A 20789-nucleotide genomic window follows, 5' to 3' on the forward strand; every position below is an offset into this window, starting at 1 on the left:
TGACAGCACCATATCTCACTTCAAACCTGTTGCGAATAGCGGTCAGAGGCACCAGTGCCTTAAATATCAATCTGCAGATACACAGCTGTGAAGATTAAGAACAGGGTTGCCTAGGCACAGGAACCACTGAATGAATAGTGCACAACTAAGGTGATCCTTGCACTGCAGGTTCTCAGGTACAGCTTCCTCTCCAGCAAGGAGAACAGTGAGCACCACAGTAGTGACAGCACCATATCTCACTCCAAACCTGATGGGACTAGCGATCAGAGGCAACAGTGCCTTAGATATCAATCTGCGGATACACAGCTGTGAAGATTCAGAACAGGGTTGCCTAGGTACACGATCCACAGAATGAATAGTGCACAACTAGGGTGATCCTTGCACTGCAGGTTCTCCATTACAACTTCCTATCCAGCAAGGAGAATAGTGAGTAGCTCAGGAGTGACAGCACCATATCTCACTTCAAACCTGATGGGACTAGCGGTCAGAGGCAACAGTGCCTTAAATATCAATCTGCAGATACACAGCTGTGAAGATTGAGAACAGGGTTGCCTAGGCACAGGAACCACTGAATGAATAGTGCACAACTAAGGTGATCCTTGCACTGCAGGTTCTCAGGTACAGCTTCCTCTCCAGCAAGGAGAACAGTGAGCAGCACAGTAGTGACAGCACCATATCTCACTCCAAACCTGATGGGATTAGCGATCAGAGGCAACAGTGCCTTAGATATCAATCTGCAGATACACAGCTGTGAAGATTGAGAAGAGGGTTGCCTAGGCACAGGAACCACTGAATGAATAGTGCACAACTAGGGTGATCCTTGCACTGCAGGTTCTCAGGTACAGCTTCCTCTCCAGCATGGAGAACAGTGAGCAGCTCAGGAGTGACATCACCATATCTCACTCCAAACCTGATGAGACTAATGGTCAGAGGTAACAGTGCTTTAGATATCAATATGCAGATACACAGCTGTGCAGATTCAGAACAGGGTTGCCTAGGCACACAATCCACTGAATGAATAGTGCACAACTACGGTGATCTTTGCACTGCAGGTTCTCAGGTACAGCTTCCTCTCCAGCATGGAGAACAGTGAGAAGCTCAGGAGTGACATCACCAAATCTCACTCCAAACCTGGTGAAACCAGCGGTCAGAGACAGCAGTGCCTTAGATGATCTCACACTGCAGATATACAGCTGTGAGTCTACAGAACAAGGGTGCCTAGGCACAGGAAGCGCATTGCTAATCCTCAAGAGGAATTCTAGATGAAATATAAATCTTTCAGATTACAATTTAGGTGCAATGAACATTTCCTGAGGTTCTCACTCTTTGGGTTCAGGTCCACTTTGTTGGTTTTGGTATGGGCCCCATGACCCGTTGTCATGGCCTTGGCATTTATTGCCTCTTTATAATGAACGAGTGACTCCATCACTACCTCTATGATCGCACTGTAGAGCATTACACAATGCAGGTTGTGATGATAGTGCTCCTTCCCGGTATAATAAAGACTCCTTCCTCCGGGACACGAGGGGTTAATGGTTCCTTCTGAAGCTGCAGAACAATTTCCAGTCAATAGTCAAAATCAATACGAAACGGAGTCTAGAAGAAGAGCCTCTGCTACCCCACCGGGGGGCATGCATTCCATGGCAAGGTGCAATGGTTCACTCTAGGGCTTCAGATACCCTACCAGGAGGTCGGTTCCAATGGCATGGGGCAGCTTGTCATTTGTGGAATATGTGAGTAGACTCCGGTACCCAAACCTGGGAACTAAAATGTGATACATTGTAGCTTCCTGGTCCTTAGATGTGCTGGCTGCATTCCTTTTTTAGGCTTTTTCCTCTGATCCTGCCAGTACCACACTTCCTTTCCTAGGGTGACAACACTCATCACTGTACCGTATCTACGGAGGGAGGCGTTGTCACCCAGGGACAGGACTACAAATACCTCCAAAACATAAAGGGGTGGGGTTCTGTGGTCCTCCGATATGGCTGGGAACAACACAGGAAGTTATCAGCTGGTAAGATTTCTGGCAGGTTCAACAGGTATTCTCTACACATAAAACAGTTTCAATGGGATGCTTACCAGACCAAAGGGGCCAAATAAGAGAAGTTTATTGGTGGGGTGTACATACACTTTAAGGAAGAGGACCGGGCATCATAGTCTGCCCCACATGAGGGGATTAAATACCATTGGCGGGGGCAATAAGTCATCCAGGGGAGTTTTGTAACTTACTAAGTTAGATTTGATGGCAGGAAGTGATGACTTACCCACCACATGTGGTCCCTACCACACCAATCCTGTGATATGGCCATTAGATTACCCACCCACCATTACATTATTCCGGACCACAAGGTGATGGGGGGGGGGGCAGAATCCATAATGTGAGCCAATATGTCATCCAAAAGCCACCTACTAACAGAATACCTGCCATACTGTGGGGCAATAAACCACCTGGGGGGGTATGGGTAGGTACCAGGGGCGGACTGACCATTTGGAAACTCGGGCACTGCCCGAGGGCCCTGGGTCAGTAGGGGGCCCCATGAGATGCCCCTGGTACCTTTTTCATAGGCTTTTTTGAGTTTGGGCAAGGACACAGGGGCCCCATGATCCCCTATTGCCCGGGGGCCCCATGAGTTGTCAGTCCGCCCCGGGTAGGTACTATAACTAGATAAGAAAACGGTATTTTCCCTTATCTGGGGCAATACGCCAGGCGATAATGTGCAGGTTAAAAGACCAATGCTGAATGACCAGAGACTGGAACCCCTAAAAAGTAAGGAAAGATGGACTTCAAACCCTAAATCCATAATGTTCATACTGTGGGAGCACCCCCAAATCCACCAGAGTACCTTTCCTGTGTAAATAAAGGTCTAACTGCCCCCCTCGCCCCAAAAACATACTTGGATCACCCATAAATTCATATCTTCAGTACGGATGATTCCCAAATCACATTTGTAGCATGGATCACCCCAAAATATCATCTTCTGTGTGGGTCACCCCACGGGTATCAACTGTTGTGCAGGTCACCTGGAAAAATCAACTGCTGTGGAGGTCACCCCAAAGTATCTGCATTTCAAATCATAATGTGCTGTGTGAGACACCCCAAAATTTAATCTGAAGCGAGGGTAACCATAAAATAACATCTGGAGTGTGTGCCACCCCAAAATATTATCTGCTGTGTGGGTAACCCCACAATCTCATTTGCTGCATGGATCACCTGAAAATATAACTTGCTGTAGAGTACACCCCAAAATGTCTGCAGTTCAAATCAGTATGAAATATCATCTGCTGTGAGGGCCACCCAATAATATCATCTGATGTGTGGGTTCCCCAATAATATCATCTGATGTGTGGGTTCCCCAAAATATCATCTGTAGTGTGGGTCATCCCCACAATAGCAGTTGCTGCATAGGCCACCCCAAAATATAATCTGCTGTGAGGGCCACCCAATAATATCATCTGCTGTGTGGGTCCCCCAAAATATCATCTGATGTGTGGGTCATCCCCACAATACCATTTACTGCATAGACCACCCCAAAATATCATCTGCTGTAGGGGGCCCCCGAATTACCACCTACAGTGTGGGCCACCCCAAGTCATTCCAGAATACCATCTGCTGTGCAGGTCATCCTAAAATATCATCTACAGTGTGAATCACCCCACAATCCCTGCTGTTTAAGTAACCCCACAATATCATCTGCTGGAAGGGTCATCCCCCGCCCCCAAAAATCATATTATGTTTGAGTTGCCCCCCAAAAAATCCTTAAGTACGGTTCACCCTAAAATTACCTATGTAGTGTATGTCACTCCAAAACACTACTCAAATATCTATAAAGTTGATGGTTCCAAAATGATACCCCTAAAATGGATCACCCTAAAGTATAATCTCTCTTGTGGATTACCCCAAAATGTCACTGGAAAGAATCACCCTAAAATGTAATCTATAATGTGGATCACCCCAACATCTTATCTGTACCATGGATCACCTTAAATCTCATCTGTAGTGTGTATCACCCCAAATCAAATCTGTAGTGTGGATCACCCCCTTAATCTCATCTGTAATGTAGATCACCCACAAATCTCATTTGTACCATGGATCACCCACAATTATTATCTGTAATGTAGTTCACCCCCAAATCTCATTTGTACTGTCGATCATCCCCAAATGTTATCTGTAGTGTGGATCACTCTTAAATCTCATCTGTAGTGTGGATCACCCCAAAATCTCATTTATAGTGTGGCTCACCCCCAAAATCACATCTGTAGTGTGGATTACCCCAAAATCCCATCTGTAGTGTGTATTACCCCCAGATCTCAACTGTAGTGTGGATCACCCCAAAATCTCATCTGTAATGTGGATCACGCCCCAATTCGCATCTGTAGTGCGAACCACCCTAAAATTTCATATGTAGCGTGGATCACCCCCAAATCTCACCTGTAGTGTGGATCACCCCCAATTTAATTTGTAGCGTAGATCACCCTCAAATCTCACCTTTAGTTTGTATCACCCTAAAATCTAATTTGGAGCATGGATCACCCCCACATCTCATCTGTAGTGTGGATCACCCCCAAATCTCACCTGTAGTGTGTATCACACCAACATCTGTAGCATGGATCACCCCCAAATTTCATCTTTAGTGTGCATTACCCCAAAATCTCATCTGTAGTGTGTATCACCCCCAAATCTCATCTGTAGTGTGCATCACCCCCAAATCTCACCTTTAGTTTGTATCACCCCAAAATCTAATTTGGAGCATGGATCACCCCCACATCTCATCTGTAGTGTGGATCACCCCCAAATCTCACCTGTAGTGTGTATCACACCAAGATCTGTAGCATGGGTCACCCCAAAATTTCATCTGTAGTGTGCATTACCCCAAAATCTCATCTATAGTGTGGATCACCCCCAAATCACATCTGTGATGTGAATCAGCCTAAAATGTCATATGTAACATGGATCACCCCGAAATCTCATCTGTTGTGTGGATCACCCCTGGGTCTCATCTATACTGTGGATCACCCCCAAATCTGATCTGTAGTGTGGATCACCTTCAAGTTTTATCTCTAGTATGAATCACCCCAAAATCTCATCTGTAGAGTGGATCACCTCAAAGTCTCATCTGTAGAGTGGATCACCTCAAAGTCTCATCTGTAGTGTAGATTACCCCAAAATCTAACTGGTAGTGTGGATCACCCCCAAATCTCAACTGTAGTATGAATCACCCTAAAATTGTATGGATCACCTACAAATCTCGTCTGTAGTGTGGATCGCTCCTAAATCTCACCTGTAATGTGTGGATCACCCCCAAATCTCATCTGTAGTGTGGATCACCCCAACATCTCATCCACAGTGTAGTTTACCCCAAATCTCATCTGTAGTGTGGGTCACCCCAAAATCTCATCTGTAGTGTGGATCACCCTAAAATTGTATGGATCACCTACAAATCTCGTCTGTAGTGTGGATCGCTCCTAAATCTCACCTGTAATGTGTGGATCACCCCCAAATCTCATCTGTAGTGTGGATCACCCCAACATCTCATCCACAGTGTAGTTTACCCCAAATCTCATCTGTAGTGTGGGTCACCCCAAAATCTCATCTGTAGTGTGGATCACCCCCAAATCGCATCTGTAGTGTGAATCACCCCAAAATCTCACCTGTACTGTGCATCACCCCAAAATCTCATCTGTAGTGTGAATCACCCTAAAATTTCATATGTAGCATGGATCACCCCCAAATCTCATCTTTAGTGTGGATCACCCCCAAATCTCACCTGTAGTGTGTATCACCCCAACATCTGTAGCATGGATTACCCCAAAATCTCATCTATAATGTGGATCACCCCAAAATCTCATCTGTAGTGGATCACCCCCAAATCTTATCTGTAGTGTGACTCACCCTAAAATCTCATATGTAGCATGGATCTAAAATCTCATTTGTAGCATGGTTCACCCCCAAATCTCATCTGTAGTGTGGATCATCCCCAACATCTGTAGCATGGATCACATGTAGCATCTGTACTGTGTATCACCCCAAAATCTCATATGTAGTGTGGTTCACCCCCAAATCGCATCTGTAGTGTGAATCACCCTAAAATTTCATATGTAGCATGGATCACCCCCAAATCTCATCTGTAGTGTGGATCATCCCCAAATCTCACATGTAGTGTGCATCACCCCAACATCTGTAGCATGGGTCACCCCCAAATGTCATATGTAGTGTGGATTACCCCAAAATCTCATCTATATTGTGGATCACCCCAAAATCTCATCTGTAGTGGATCACCCCCAAATCTTATCTGTAGTGTGACTCACCCTAAAATCTCATATGTAGCAAGGATCAAAAATCTCATTTTTTAGCATGGTTCACCCCCAAATGTCATCATTAGCGCAGATTACCCCAAAATCTCATCTGTAGTGTGTATCACCCCCAAATCTCATCTGTAGTGTGTATCACCCCCGAATCTCATCTGTAGTGTGCATCACCCCCGAATCTCATCTCTAGTGTGGATCACCTCCAAATCTCATCTGTAATGTGGATCGCTCCCAAATTTCACCTGTAACGTGTGGATCACCCCCAAATCTCATTGGTAGTGTGGATCACCCCAAAATCTCATCTGTAGCATGGATCACCTCCAAATTTCACCTGTAGTGTTGTATCATACCCAAAATCTTATCTGTAGCATGGATCACCCCCAAATCTAATCTGTAGTGTGGATTACCCCAAATCTCATCTGTAGTATGGATCACCCCCAAATTTCACCTGTAGTGTTGTATCATCCCCAAAATCTCATCTGTAGCATGGATCACCCCCAAATTTCACCTGTAGTGTTGTATCATCCCCAAAATCTCATCTGCAGCATGGATCACCCCCAAATCTCACCTGTAGTGTTGTATCATCCCCAAAATCTTATCTGTAGCATGGATCACCCCCAAATCTAATCTGTAGTGTGGATTACCCCAAATCTCATCTGTAGCATGGATCACCCCCAAATCTAATCTGTAGTGTGGATTACCCCAAATCTCATCTGTAGCATGGATCACCCCCAAATTTCGCATGTAATGTTGTATCATCCCCAAAATCTTATCTGTAGCATGGATCACCCCCAAATCTCACCTGTAGTGTGGCCCACCCTAAAACCTCATCTTTACTGCAGATCACCCTCAGATCTCATCTGTAGTGTGGACCACCCCACTCTATCATTAGTAAAGGTGACACCCCAAAAATCACACCAACGCAAATCACCGTAAAAAGCTGACCTGTTGGGTGGTCCACCCACAAAATCAAAGTCACGGTGAGGAAACCCTAAAATATCAGGAGACGTCACCCCAAAATCACAGGTGTAGTGGTAACCCTACAAGGGGTTTGAGACCCTCTAATGCTACCTGCAGATGAGCTGCACTGGACAAACCTATATTGGTGGCTTAATGGACCCTTCTGGCTGACAGCTACATGCCCCCCCACATCTTGTAGACCCCCCCAGGGCTGATGTTTATGTCTCGGAATTAACACACTCATTAATGGAGATATTTTATGTTTGCCCCCCCCTCCATAAATGACCCCCCCCATAATGACCCCCCAATAAGCAGCGGTAGCTCAGGACTTCCCTGCTGCTCCCCCCTGCTCCTGAACCCTGACAAAGCTCCCTTCTCATCCCCCCCCCCCATAGACAATCTGCATTCTTCCTCTCTGGCTGCTCCCCCCTCCTCTTCCTCCTCCTCCTCCTGCTCAACAAAATGGTTTTTCTTCTGGCAGCGAGAAGAAACAGGGGCTTGTGAGACTGCTCCGCGCTCGCTCCCATTACAGCACTATTCCTGCATGGAAATGAGCTGACAGTCATCGACACGCACACAATACGGACTATCCATTCCAGGGGAATATTCCTGCCCATCCGTCCGGAGCTCATCCTGCATCCTCCTCCGTGTAAACCGAGGTGAGCTGAACCCCCTCAACCATCATCGTCTCCAACCACCACCTTCTGCCCACCATCCAACCGCTAACCTGCTCCCCATCCTTCATCCCCATCCGCCTCATCCTCACCGTCCACTCCTGACCTACATTCCCGGTGGAGGCAGCAATTAAGCCATCATGAGCACATAGGACCGGGAAAATCCTACCGTCGGGGGGCTGGAAGCAGGTGCACGATATGGCATTGGGTTTTCGGGGGGCTCTTGGTTAATATCTACGCTGTTCGTGACATAGGGGGGGTTACAACTCTACTCATTGATTTAACCCCTTGCATGCTAAGCATGGTGGTGCCAGTGCAGTCACCCCCCCCACCCCCACTTTTCGTTGATTAAACGGTGGGTAGGGGGTGTTTGCAAGATGGAAACCCTTTGGGGTTCGACATTGGATGGGCTAGTCTGAAATGTCACCATTGAGGTTTCATTCATGTGACGGTGGGGAGGGGGGGGGGTGCTGTTGGGGGGGGGTGCTGGTATCCCCAGATTATACCCCCCCATCCACCCTCCCCGTACGTCTTATCACCCATATGCTTGACGTACATCTTGGGGCCAGCGGACCCCATCTTGGAGGTCCTGCTTTGCCATTTCTCTACCTGCAGGCAAAATAAAAATACATTAAGTCCCTAGAGGGACATTTCTGCATCTGCACCAGCTGAGTGTGAGAGAAGGGGGGGGGGAGACTTGGTGAAAAGAGAGGAGGAGGAGGAGGATGGGGGGAGATACAGGATGGAGATAGAGGTGGGAGAGAGGCGATGGGGAGATAGAGAGGATGGAGAGATTTGGGGAGATGGAGGCCACCAAGGATAGGGGGAGATGGGGGGGGCAAGGTTGGATACTAAACCAGTAAAAGGGGTTGATGGCTGAGATGGAAACCATGGAACGTGGGAAAGGAAAAAAAAAAAAAAACGACAGAGATTGGATAAGGAGACATGGAGTAACGGTGGACCAGGAGGAGGGAGGGAGGATGGGAGAGAGAGATATGGGAAGGATTGGTGTGGAAGCACCAGGCGGACAGAGAAAAAGGGGGGCCATGACACCGAGGAGGATGCCGCTACCGCAGACCTTATACAATTCATTTTAATTGAATTATATCATGCAGACTTTAGGATCTCAAATATGGCGGTCGCTTCCTATCTCTCCCCCCCCCCCGGTGCTCCCGATACCCTCCGTCGTGCTTGCTGGGGGGATTAACGCACAGAGTGTGGCCCAAACGCACAATACAAATGTGGCTGCTGTATAAAATGATGAGCTGTGATACATTGGGTTCCCTTAGCATGTGTATGATACATAGGGGTTCCGTTAATGTGATATGTCAGGTTCCATTATTGTGATGCATCAGGTTCCGTTATGTGATACATCCGGTTCTGTTAATGGGAAATGTCAGGTTCTGGTAATGTGGACCATTGGGAGACACTAGTGTGATATATTGGGTTCTATTAATGTGATACCTCAGCTTCCATTAATCAGGTACATCTGGTTCTGTTAGTATGATACATCTGGTTCTGTTAGTATGATACATCTGGTTCTGTTAGTATGATACATCTGGTTCTGTTAGTATGATACATCTGGTTCTGTTAGTTTTTTTACATTATGAAATGCTACTGTGAAACACTGGATTCCATTAGTGTAATACATTGGTTTCCATTAGTGAGATGCATTGCGTTCTACTTATTTGATACATTTGGTTCTGATAGTTTGATACATAGGTTCCGGTAGAGTAAAACATTGGGTTCCATTAGTTTTATACATAGGTCCCGTTAGAAGGATACATTGGGTTCCATTAGTTTTATACATAGGTCCCGTTAGAAGGATACATTGGGTTCCATTAGTTTTATACATAGGTCCCGTTAGAAGGATACATTGGGTTCCATTAGTTTAATACATTGGATTCTGTTAGAAGGATACATTGGGTTTCCTTAGAGTGATACATTGGGTTCCAATACTGTGATACATTGGGTTCCATTAGTTTGATACATTGGGTTCCATTAGTTTGATACATTGGGTTCCGTTAGAAGGATACATTGGGTTCCATTAGTTTAATACATTGGGTTCTGTTAGAAGGATACATTGGGTTCCATTAGTTTAATACATTGGGTTCTGTTAGAAGGATACATTGGGTTCCATTAGTTTAATACATTGGGTTCTGTTAGAAGGATCCATTGGGTTTCCTTAGAGTGATACATTGGGTTTCATTAGAATTATACATTGGGTTGCATTTAAGTAATTCATTGGGTTCCATTAGTGTGATACATGGGGTTTCGTTAGAGTGATACATCAGGTTTCGTTAGAGTGATACATCAGGTTTCGTTACAGTGACACATTGGGTTTCGTTAGAGTGATACCTTGGGTTGCATTAGAGTGATACATTGGGTTCTGTTAGAGCGATACATTGGGTTCTGTTAGAGTGATACATTGGGTTCTGTTAGAGTGATACATTGGGTTCCGTTAGAGTAATACATTGGGTTCTGTTAGAGTGATACATTGGGTTCTGTTAGAGCGATACATTGGGTTCTGTTAGAGTGATACATTGGGTTCTGTTAGAGTGATACATTGGGTTCCGTTAGAGTAATACATTGGGTTCTGTTAGAGTGATACATTGGGTTCTGTTAGAGTGATACATGGGGTTCTGTTAGAGTGATACATTGGGTTTTCTTAGAGTGATATATTGGGTTCTGTTAGAGTGATACATTGGGTTCTATTAGAGTGATACATTGGGTTAAATCAGTGTGATACATTGGGTCCCGTTAGTGTGATAAATGTGGTTCCATTGACATGTTACATCAAGTTCTGTTAGCGTGATACTTCAGGTTCTGTTAATCTGACACACCGGGTCATGTTGATTTTTATACATTGGGTTCCATTAGAGTGCTACATTGGGTTCAGTTATTCTCATACAGCTGGTTATGTTAGTTTCTACACATTGGGTTCTGTTAGAGTGATACATTGGGATCTGTTAGTGTGATACATTGGGTTCTGTTAGTGTGATACTTCAGGTTCCGTTAGTGTGATACATTGGGATCTGTTAGTGTGATACATTGGGTTCCGTCAGTGTGATACATTGGGATCTGTTAGTGTGATACATTGGGTTCCGTTAGTGTGATACATTGGGTTCCGTTAGTGTGATACATTGGGATCTGTTATTGTGATACATTGGGATCTGTTAGTGTGATACATTGGGTTCTGTTAGTGTGATACATGGGGTTCTGTTAGTGTGATACATTGGGTTCCGTCAGTGTGATACATTGGGATCTGTTAGTGTGATACATTGGGTTCTGTTAGTGTGATACATGGGGTTCTGTTAGTGTGATACATTGGGATCTGTTAGTGTGATACATTGGGATCTGTTAGTGTGATACATTGGGTTCTGTTAGTGTGATACATTGGGTTCTGTTAGTGTGATACATTGGGTTCTGTTAGTGTGATACATGGGGTTCTGTTAGTGTGATACATTGGGTTCTGTTAGTGTGATACATTGGGTTCTGTTAGTGTGATACATTGGGTTCTGTTAGTGTGATACATGAGGTTCTGTTAGTGTGATACATGGGGTTCCGTCAGTGTGATACATTGGGTTCCGTCAGTGTGATACATGGGGTTCTTTTAGTGTGATACATTGGGTTCCGTCAGTGTGATACATTGGGTTCTGTTAGTGTGATACATTGGGTTCTGTTAGTGTGATACATTGGGTTCTGTTAGTGTGATACATTGGGTTCTGTTAGTGTGATACATGGGGTTCTGTTAGTGTGATACATGGGGTTCCGTCAGTGTGATACATTGGGTTCCGTCAGTGTGATACATGGGGTTCTGTTAGTGTGATACATTGGGTTCCGTCAGTGTGATACATGGGGTTCTGTTAGTGTGATACATGGGGTTCTGTTAGTGTGATACATGGGGTTCTGTTAGTGTGATACATGGGGTTCCGTCAGTGTTGTACATGGGGTTCTGTTAGTGTGATACATTGGGTTCTGTTAGTGTGATACATGGGGTTCTGTTAGTGTGATACATGGGGTTCCGTCAGTGTGATACATTGGGTTCCGTCAGTGTGATACATGGGGTTCTGTTAGTGTGATACATTGGGGTTCCGTCATTCTAATACATGGGGTTCCGTCATTCTAATACATGGGGTTCCGTGTGCCGGTATGTGTGGTCGGTACCAGCCAGTGGATTGTATGATGTACACGGTGCCAGGATCGTTCCCCTATATGATGGCCAGGCATACGCTGCCTTGTAGAACGAGTGGCCCCGTGGATGTGCCGTAGGGCCCGGGGTACGGCTGAGTAGCCTCTAGCGTAATGGGAAGAATTACGGTCCATTAATAATGAATCTCCTGTGTACAGTATGAGCCGTATGAGTGCAGCGTGGGAGGAGGACGGTGCACACCGCACATTCTCCGGCCTCTATAGATTACAATGGACGGATTGTCCTAGATTCCGGTCTGTGCGGTGCGAGGCCTCCTGTTATAGGTGCCCCAATTCCGGAGACAGCTGGGCAGGTGTGGGAATTATAGGGGAACCCCACCCAAAGCCAATATTCCAGTGCTAGGTGAATGCTGGAGAGTCCAGCCACATGACAGTACCTGCATTCCCTTGATGTCTCTATTGGGGAGATCTCTGTACACCCGCTGTACCCATTATGCAGAGTTCCCACCATCCCTGCACTGATTTCCTGGGTCTGTACACCCGCTGTGCCAGTATGAGGGGTTCCCACCATCCCTGTGCTGAGTTCCAGGTCTGTACACCTGCTATGCCTATTATGCGGGGTTCCCACCATCCCTGTGCTGAGTTCCTGGGACTGTACACCCGCTGTGCCCATTATGAGGGGTTCCCACCATCCCTGCACTGAGTTTCTGGGTCTGTACACCGACTGTGCCCATTATGAGGAGATCCCACCATACCTGTACTGAATTCCTGGGTCTGTACACCCACTGTGCTCATTTTGAAGGGTTCCCACCATCCCTGCACTGAGTTTTCCGGGTCTGTACACCCGCTGTGCCCATTATGAGGGGTTGCCAACATCCCTGCACTGAGGTCCCGGGTCTTTACACCTGCTGTGCCCATTATGAGGGGTTCCCACCATCCCTGTGCTGAATTTCTAGGTTTGTACACCTGCTGTGCTCATTGTGAGGGACTTCCACCAGGCAAGCTCAACAAACTTCAACCATAATTGCAATAGCACTTTTACATGAACTGGGGTTTCTTGGTGGGGGGTGGGGTGAAGAAATGCCAATCCCATCTATGATCCTCCTCTGTATAACATCTATTATATGACCAAATACATATGAAGACATGACCATAAAACTGATCAATCAAAAGGTATATGAACCTCCCTCCCTCCCAATGATGGAGTTCAGGTGTCTCCAGTGAAGGGTCCTCTTAATATTACATCATACAGAGACGTTGTAGACCATTGCATCCCACCCTTGTGGTGACACTTTAGAGAAGACCCTTTTCTACCATGGCTGTTCTCCTGTCTACAAAGCCAGCTCTATAGAGACATGTTTGACCAATTTGGTGTGGAGCAACTCGAGACTTCTGACCTCAACTGAACATCTTTGGAATGAATTGGAACCCCAGTAGTGAGTCTTCTCATCCAACATCCGTACCTGACCTCACAAATGTTCTTTTGGCTGATTGGAGACATATTCCCACAGGCATACTCCACAATTTTGTAAGAAGTAGTCCATGAAGAGTGGGGCCAGCTCCAAAAAGACTTGATTTATTGAATTTGGTGTGCACTTGAGTGTCCTGCACAGAGCCTTGACCTCAACACCTTCTGAACGAATTGGAACACCAATGGTGAGCTAGGTCTTCACATTCAACATTAGAATCAGACCTAACAAATACCCTTTTGGTCAAATGTACACTAGTTTCCACAGACACAGTCCAAAATGTTTTGAGAAGCCTTCCCAAAAGAGTAGAGACAGCTCCATAAAGACATGGTTTGACCAGCTTGGTTGTGGAGGAACTTGAGTGGCCTACACAAAGCTCTGATCTCAATCCTACTGAACACCTTCAGGATGAGTTGGAAAACTGAGGGTGAGCTAGGTCTTCTCATTCAACATCAGAACCTGACCTCACAAATACCCTTTTGGTCAAATGTGCACAAGTTTCCACAGACACAATCCAAGATGTTTTGAGAAGCCTTCCCAAATAAGTGGAAACAGCCACATAAAGATATGATTTGACCAACTTGGTTGAGGAGGAACACGAGTGGCCTACACAGAACTCTGACCTCAACCCTACTGAACACCTTTGAGATGAATTGGAAAACTGAGGGTATACTTGGTGTGGGAACTTGCATCAAATGGTAGAGCTTTTTAAAGCACACGGCAACTCGCTTCTTTTTTAAGGGCCTTCTTGACCCATTTTATTTAAAAGAAAGTTCAATAACATGCTTCCCACACAGTAGTATCCACCATCAAACAAATATTCAGCCTCCTGGCTTGTACACAGATTTACGCCCGTCTCCTGCAGACTCTTTCCAAAATGGTTGTTTCGCACACAGCTACTCTGGCTTCCATCTCTCCTAGATGGAGCCCACATGACTCCAAGGCAGTGACCTCCTGTCTGCCGAGGTGGAGCCCAGAATCATGGTTTGGCCTCTACAAAAAGGCCTGCACTCACCTGTGCAATCAGTGTGCTGGCTGCTTTCAAAACATGGACCCAGGATTGGAGATTTCATCCCTCCCAAATCTCTTAGACATCTCCAGGCCACAGGTCCCAAAACGGGCTTTATAAACCAAAGAGGAAACTGACAAACCAGTTTCCTCTGCATTAAGAGAACTGCCTGGAGCCCCTCAACCTGTATAGTTGAGAATCCTGGGTTATCACCGTGATTTTCACCGTGGCAGGATACCGCACTGCCAAATAGGTCTTCTCATTCAACATCAGAACCTGACCTCACAAATACCCTTTTGGCCAAATGTGTACAAATCTCCACAGACACAGTTCAAAATGTTGCTGGAAGAATTCCAAAAAGAGTGGAGACAGCTCCATAACGATATCTCTGATTGACCAGCTTGGTGAGACCTAACCTCAACTCTACTGAACACCTTTGGGATGAATCGTGATCCAGGTCTTCTCATCCACCATCAGCACCTGACCTCACAGATGGACACAGATTCCCTCAGACACCCTCCAAAATCTGGTGACACCATTCCATAAGAGCAGAGGATGTCACAGCCACAAAGGGAGGCCAACTGTATAGTAATGGTCATGCTTTTGGATGGAGATGTTCAGCAAGACCACTCAGGTGTGATGGTCAGGGGTCCTTTTGGCCATGTAGTGAAGCTGAGCAGGAAAATGATGTCATAGTGATGAGTGCTCCCTGTCCTGCTCTGTATACCTTTGTGACAACATAGTGTGTGAGGGAGTCAGGGGGAGCTTCTGTCTGCCTTCTCTTCCATCACAAGGCAGAGACATTGCATACAATCTAATTTGTGTCCCCCAGTATGGTGAGAGTGTGCGGTCAGTAGGGAGAGGAGTGTGCGGTCAGTAGGGAGAGGAGTGTGCGGTCAGTAGGGAGAGGAGTGTGCGGTCAGTAGGGAGCGGAGCGTGCTGTCAGTATGTAGAGGAGCGTGCGGTCAGTAGGGAAAGGAGTGTGCGGTCAGTAGGGAGAGGAGCGTGCGGTCAGTAGGGAGAGGAGCGTGCGGTCAGTGTGGAGAGGAGTGTGCGGTCAGTAGGGAGAGGAGCGTGCGGTCAGTATGTAGAGGAGCGTGCGGTCAGTATGTAGAGGAGCAGGAGTGTGCGGTCAGTAGGGAGAGGAGCGTGCGGTCAGTAGGGAGAGGAGCGTGCGGTCAGTAGGGAGAGGAGCGTGCGGTCAGTAGGGAAAGGAGCAGTGTCAGTGTGGAGAGGAGTGTGCGGTCAGTAGGGAGAGGAGTGTGCGGTCAGTAGGGAGAGGAGTGTGCGGTCAGTAGGGAGAGGAGTGTGCGGTCAGTAGGGAGAGGAGCGTGCGGTCAGTAGGGATAGGAGCGTGCGGTCACTAGGGAGATGCGTGTGCGGTCCATAGGGAGATGCGTGTGCGGTCCATAGGGAGAGCGGCGTGCGGTCAGTAGGGAGAGGGGCGTGCGGTCAGTAGGGAGAGGGGCGTGCGGTCAGTAAGGAGAGGGGCGTGCTGTCAGTAAGGAGAGGGGCGTGCTGTCAGTAAGGAGAGGGGCGTGCGGTCAGTAAGGAGAGGGGCGTGCGGTCAGTAGGGAGAGGGGCGTGCGGTCAGTAAGGAGAGGGGCGTGCTGTCAGTAAGGAGAGGGGCGTGCGGTCAAAAGGGATAGGAGCGTGCAGGCAGTAAGGAGAAGAGCGTGTGGTCAGTATGGAGAGGAGCGTGCAGCCTGGACCTACTTGAGAATTTTCCGTCTTAGGAAGAGATTCATCATTAGGAGGTCTCTGTCTCCTCTCCAATGTGCATGCTCCATTATAACAAAGATACCACTAGAAGGGTCGAAGGTCGAATTTCTTTCTGGGACTTCACTAGGGTGAGGTCTCTGGTTTGGTCCTCCACCATGTGAAGCTGTTATGTCAGAATAGATTAAACTCCCATAGAGAGTATCCTATCACTGGTAGGTCCTTGCATTATGGAGCGATTGTCGCTGACGTTGGAGCATTGTACTTTTACAATCCTTGCGTTGTGGAGCGATTGTCGCTGATGTTGGTGCATTGTACTTTTACAATCCTCGCGTTATGGAGCGATTGTCGCTGACGTTGGAGCATTGTACTTTTACAATCCTTGCGTTATGGAGCGATTGTCGCTGATGTTGGTGCATTGTACTTTTACAATCCTCGCGTTATGGAGCGATTGTCGCTGACGTTGGAGCATTGTACTTTTACAATCCTTGCGTTATGGAGTGATTGTCTCTGACGTTGGAGCATTGTACTTTTACAATCCTTGCGTTATGGAGTGATTGTCTCTGACGTTGGAACGTTGTACTTTTACAATCCTTGCGTTATGGAGCGATTGTCTCTGATGTTGGAGCATTGTACTTTTACAATCCTTGCGTTATGGAGCGATTGTCGCTGACGTTGGAGCATTGTACTTTTACAATCCTTGCGTTATGGAGCGATTGTCTCTGACGGAGCGTTGTACTTTTACAATCCTTGCGTTGTGGAGCGATTGTCGCTGACGTTGGTGCATTGTACTTTTACAATCCTCGCGTTATGGAGCGATTGTCGCTGATGTTGGTGCATTGTACTTTTACAATCCTCGCGTTATGGAGCGATTGTCGCTGATGTTGGTGCATTGTACTTTTACAATCCTTGCGTTATGGAGCGATTGTCGCTGATGTTGGTGCATTGTACTTTTACAATCCTCGCGTTATGGAGCAATTGTCGCTGACGTTGGAGCATTGCACTTTTACAATCCTTGCGTTATGGAGCGATTGTCTCTGATGTTGGAGCATTGTACTTTTACAATCCTTGCGTTATGGAGCGATTGTCGCTGATGTTGGTGCATTGTACTTTTACAATCCTTGCGTTATGGAGCGATTGTCTCTGATGTTGGAGCATTGTACTTTTACAATCCTTGCGTTATGGAGCGATTGTCGCTGATGTTGGTGCATTGTACTTTTACAATCCTCGCGTTATGGAGCAATTGTCGCTGACGTTGGAGCATTGCACTTTTACAATCCTCGCGTTATGGAGCTATTGTCGCTGATGTTGGTGCATTGTACTTTTACAATCCTCGCGTTATGGAGCTATTGTCGCTGATGTTGGTGCATTGTACTTTTACAATCCTTGCGTTATGGAGCGATTGTCGCTGATGTTGGTGCATTGTACTTTTACAATCCTCGCGTTATGGAGCGATTGTCGCTGACGTTGGAGCATTGTACTTTTACAATCCTTGCGTTATGGAGTGATTGTCTCTGACGTTGGAGCATTGTACTTTTACAATCCTTGCGTTATGGAGTGATTGTCTCTGACGTTGGAACGTTGTACTTTTACAATCCTTGCGTTATGGAGCGATTGTCTCTGATGTTGGAGCATTGTACTTTTACAATCCTTGCGTTATGGAGCGATTGTCGCTGACGTTGGAGCATTGTACTTTTACAATCCTTGCGTTATGGAGCGATTGTCTCTGACGGAGCGTTGTACTTTTACAATCCTTGCGTTGTGGAGCGATTGTCGCTGACGTTGGTGCATTGTACTTTTACAATCCTCGCGTTATGGAGCGATTGTCGCTGATGTTGGTGCATTGTACTTTTACAATCCTCGCGTTATGGAGCGATTGTCGCTGATGTTGGTGCATTGTACTTTTACAATCCTTGCGTTATGGAGCGATTGTCGCTGATGTTGGTGCATTGTACTTTTACAATCCTCGCGTTATGGAGCAATTGTCGCTGACGTTGGAGCATTGCACTTTTACAATCCTTGCGTTATGGAGCGATTGTCTCTGATGTTGGAGCATTGTACTTTTACAATCCTTGCGTTATGGAGCGATTGTCGCTGATGTTGGTGCATTGTACTTTTACAATCCTTGCGTTATGGAGCGATTGTCTCTGATGTTGGAGCATTGTACTTTTACAATCCTTGCGTTATGGAGCGATTGTCGCTGATGTTGGTGCATTGTACTTTTACAATCCTCGCGTTATGGAGCGATTGTCGCTGACGTTGGAGCATTGCACTTTTACAATCCTCGCGTTATGGAGCTATTGTCGCTGATGTTGGTGCATTGTACTTTTACAATCCTCGCGTTATGGAGCTATTGTCGCTGATGTTGGTGCATTGTACTTTTACAATCCTCGCGTTATGGAGCGATTGTCGCTGACGTTGGAGCATTGTACTTTTACAATCCTTGCGTTATGGAGCGATTGTCGCTGACGTTGGAGCATTGTACTTTTACAATCCTTGCATTATGGAGTGATTGTCTCTGACGTTGGAGCATTGTACTTTTACAATCCTTGCGTTATGGAGCGATTGTCTCTGACGTTGGAGCATTGTACTTTTACAATCCTTGCGTTATGGAGCGATTGTCGCTGATGTTGGAGCATTGTACTTTTCCAATCCTTGCGTTATGGAGCGATTGTCGCTGACGGAGCATTGCACTTTTACAATCCTTGCGTTATGGAGCGATTGTCTCTGATGTTGGAGCATTGTACTTTCGCAATCCTTGCGTTATGGAGCGATTGTCGCTGATGTTGGAGCATTGTACTTTCGCAATCCTTGCGTTATGGAGCGATTGTCGCTGACGGAGCATTGTACTTTCACAATCCTTGCGTTGTGGAGCGATTGTCGCTGATGTTGGAGCGTTGTACTTTCACAATCCTTGCGTTATGGAGCAATTGTCGCTGACGGAGCATTGTACTTTCACAATCCTTGCGTTGTGGAGCGATTGTCGCTGACGTTGGAGCATTGTACTTTCGCAATCCTTGCGTTATGGAGCGATTGTCGCTGACGTTGGAGCATTGTACTTTCGCAATCCTTGCGTTATGGAGCGATTGTCGCTGATGTTGGAGCATTGTACTGTGATGAGAATTACAAGCCTCTAAACTTGTATCCTGCAGAGGACTGATGTTTATACATTGCACCCTCTGCGTGGGATGCTGATGAGATGTCGGAGGAACAGCTGATCTGCCTGTCCTTTGAGGGACGTCATCTCTTTGCACTGGCTTTGACACTATAATTCGCGACACCTCGGATGGCCAAAAGCTTTGTGGGAAGGTCAGAGGATCCCCATCCCTCTACCGCTCCGGCCTGAGCAACGCACACTCACTGATCCAGGCTAAGTCCCACCCTGTAGGTGGTAGGTCCAGTCCATCAGCCAGAGACCTGCTATCACCTCTGGCAAGCCTTTGACATAAAGGCCCACTTCTACAAATGGAGGACCATTCACACAACCGGATGGGTCCCTGGGTATCAGGTCTCCTTTTTGTGGCACTACACATTGCTGGGCCATTACTCCCCACATTCCTGGTACTCTGAAACCCCCTGTTCCTATCTTAGTAGGACCTTTTCCCTACAAGTTATCACCTCTCCCCTTCATGGAAATTCTGATCCTCAGTATTCCCTCTCCCCAGAGGAACCTTCTGTGTTCCAGTTTCCCTGGTTCCTACTGTAACTGGGTCCTGAGCCATTGGTATCCATTAAAAGCACTTGTAGTTGACAACACTGTACCGTTTGTAGAGTCTCATTTTGGCATCCCCATTCTGGAACCCTTAAGTGACCTTCCTTACAATGTTACATTTTCTGGAATCTGATGGTCCGCATTTAGTCCATTTTCTACTAGTTGGAGCCTTGCAGATGTCTAGTGTTGGTAACTATCCCCAACAAATGAAGCTGACCAGCTTGGATCCTTGCTGAAGCACTCTGCACCCTTTGGGTTTGTGGAATTTTTCCTTATGGTCATGGTACTCCCCCCTCCTTCCAATTTTGGGGGCTGTTGATACTGGGGGCTTGCCCTTTTTACATTGCCTCTCCTTCTCTTGTTAAGCTTTGATCTTACTTAGTCTCCCCCTTGGTATCTAGGAGTCTGGACTTGAGGTGAGACACGCGGGTGGTCTCTATGAATCTAATGGTTCTTGATACACACTCTGTCTCTCAGGGTCTGTGGTGGAGTGGATCATTTGCCCAATTGTGGGAGGACGTCTGTCTCAGGGTTGTCCTTGTGTCTGGGTATTGAGCCCGGTTCCATGGAGCAGTTGATGTCTGCTTCTTTGTAGGGTGCTGCTGTGAGTAGGTCCCTTGATCTGGGCTCTGCTGGCCATCACTTTGATGTTCTACAACCTTCTCATACAGAAAGACTTGGGGATTTTGCTGTGACAGGCTGAGTGACCTGGTCCCAATGCGGAATGACATTAAGGATGTTACTCTCAGCGCATGCTGCAACTTTACTGCAGGCATTCCTAGTGGGTG

The 20789-nt window shown here is 46.6% G+C and overlaps 1 protein-coding gene across 2 annotated transcripts in view; it reads left to right on the forward strand.

Annotated features, from left to right (window-relative positions):
- Window positions 1-7698: 7698 nt before the first annotated feature.
- NLGN2 (neuroligin 2) overlaps window positions 7699-20789 on the forward strand; it is a 260819-nt gene continuing 247728 nt past the window's right edge. For both annotated transcript variants that reach the window (XM_089656768.1, XM_089656769.1), the window contains exon 1: window positions 7699-7925. The gene's annotated coding sequence lies outside the window, so the exon portion shown is untranslated. The remainder of the gene's footprint in view (window positions 7926-20789) is intronic.

Source organism: Staurois parvus, unplaced genomic scaffold, assembly GCF_062004578.1.
Source record: "Staurois parvus isolate SC_StPar_1 unplaced genomic scaffold, SC_StPar_1.0 ptg000936l, whole genome shotgun sequence".
Taxonomy (NCBI): Eukaryota; Metazoa; Chordata; class Amphibia; order Anura; family Ranidae; genus Staurois; species Staurois parvus.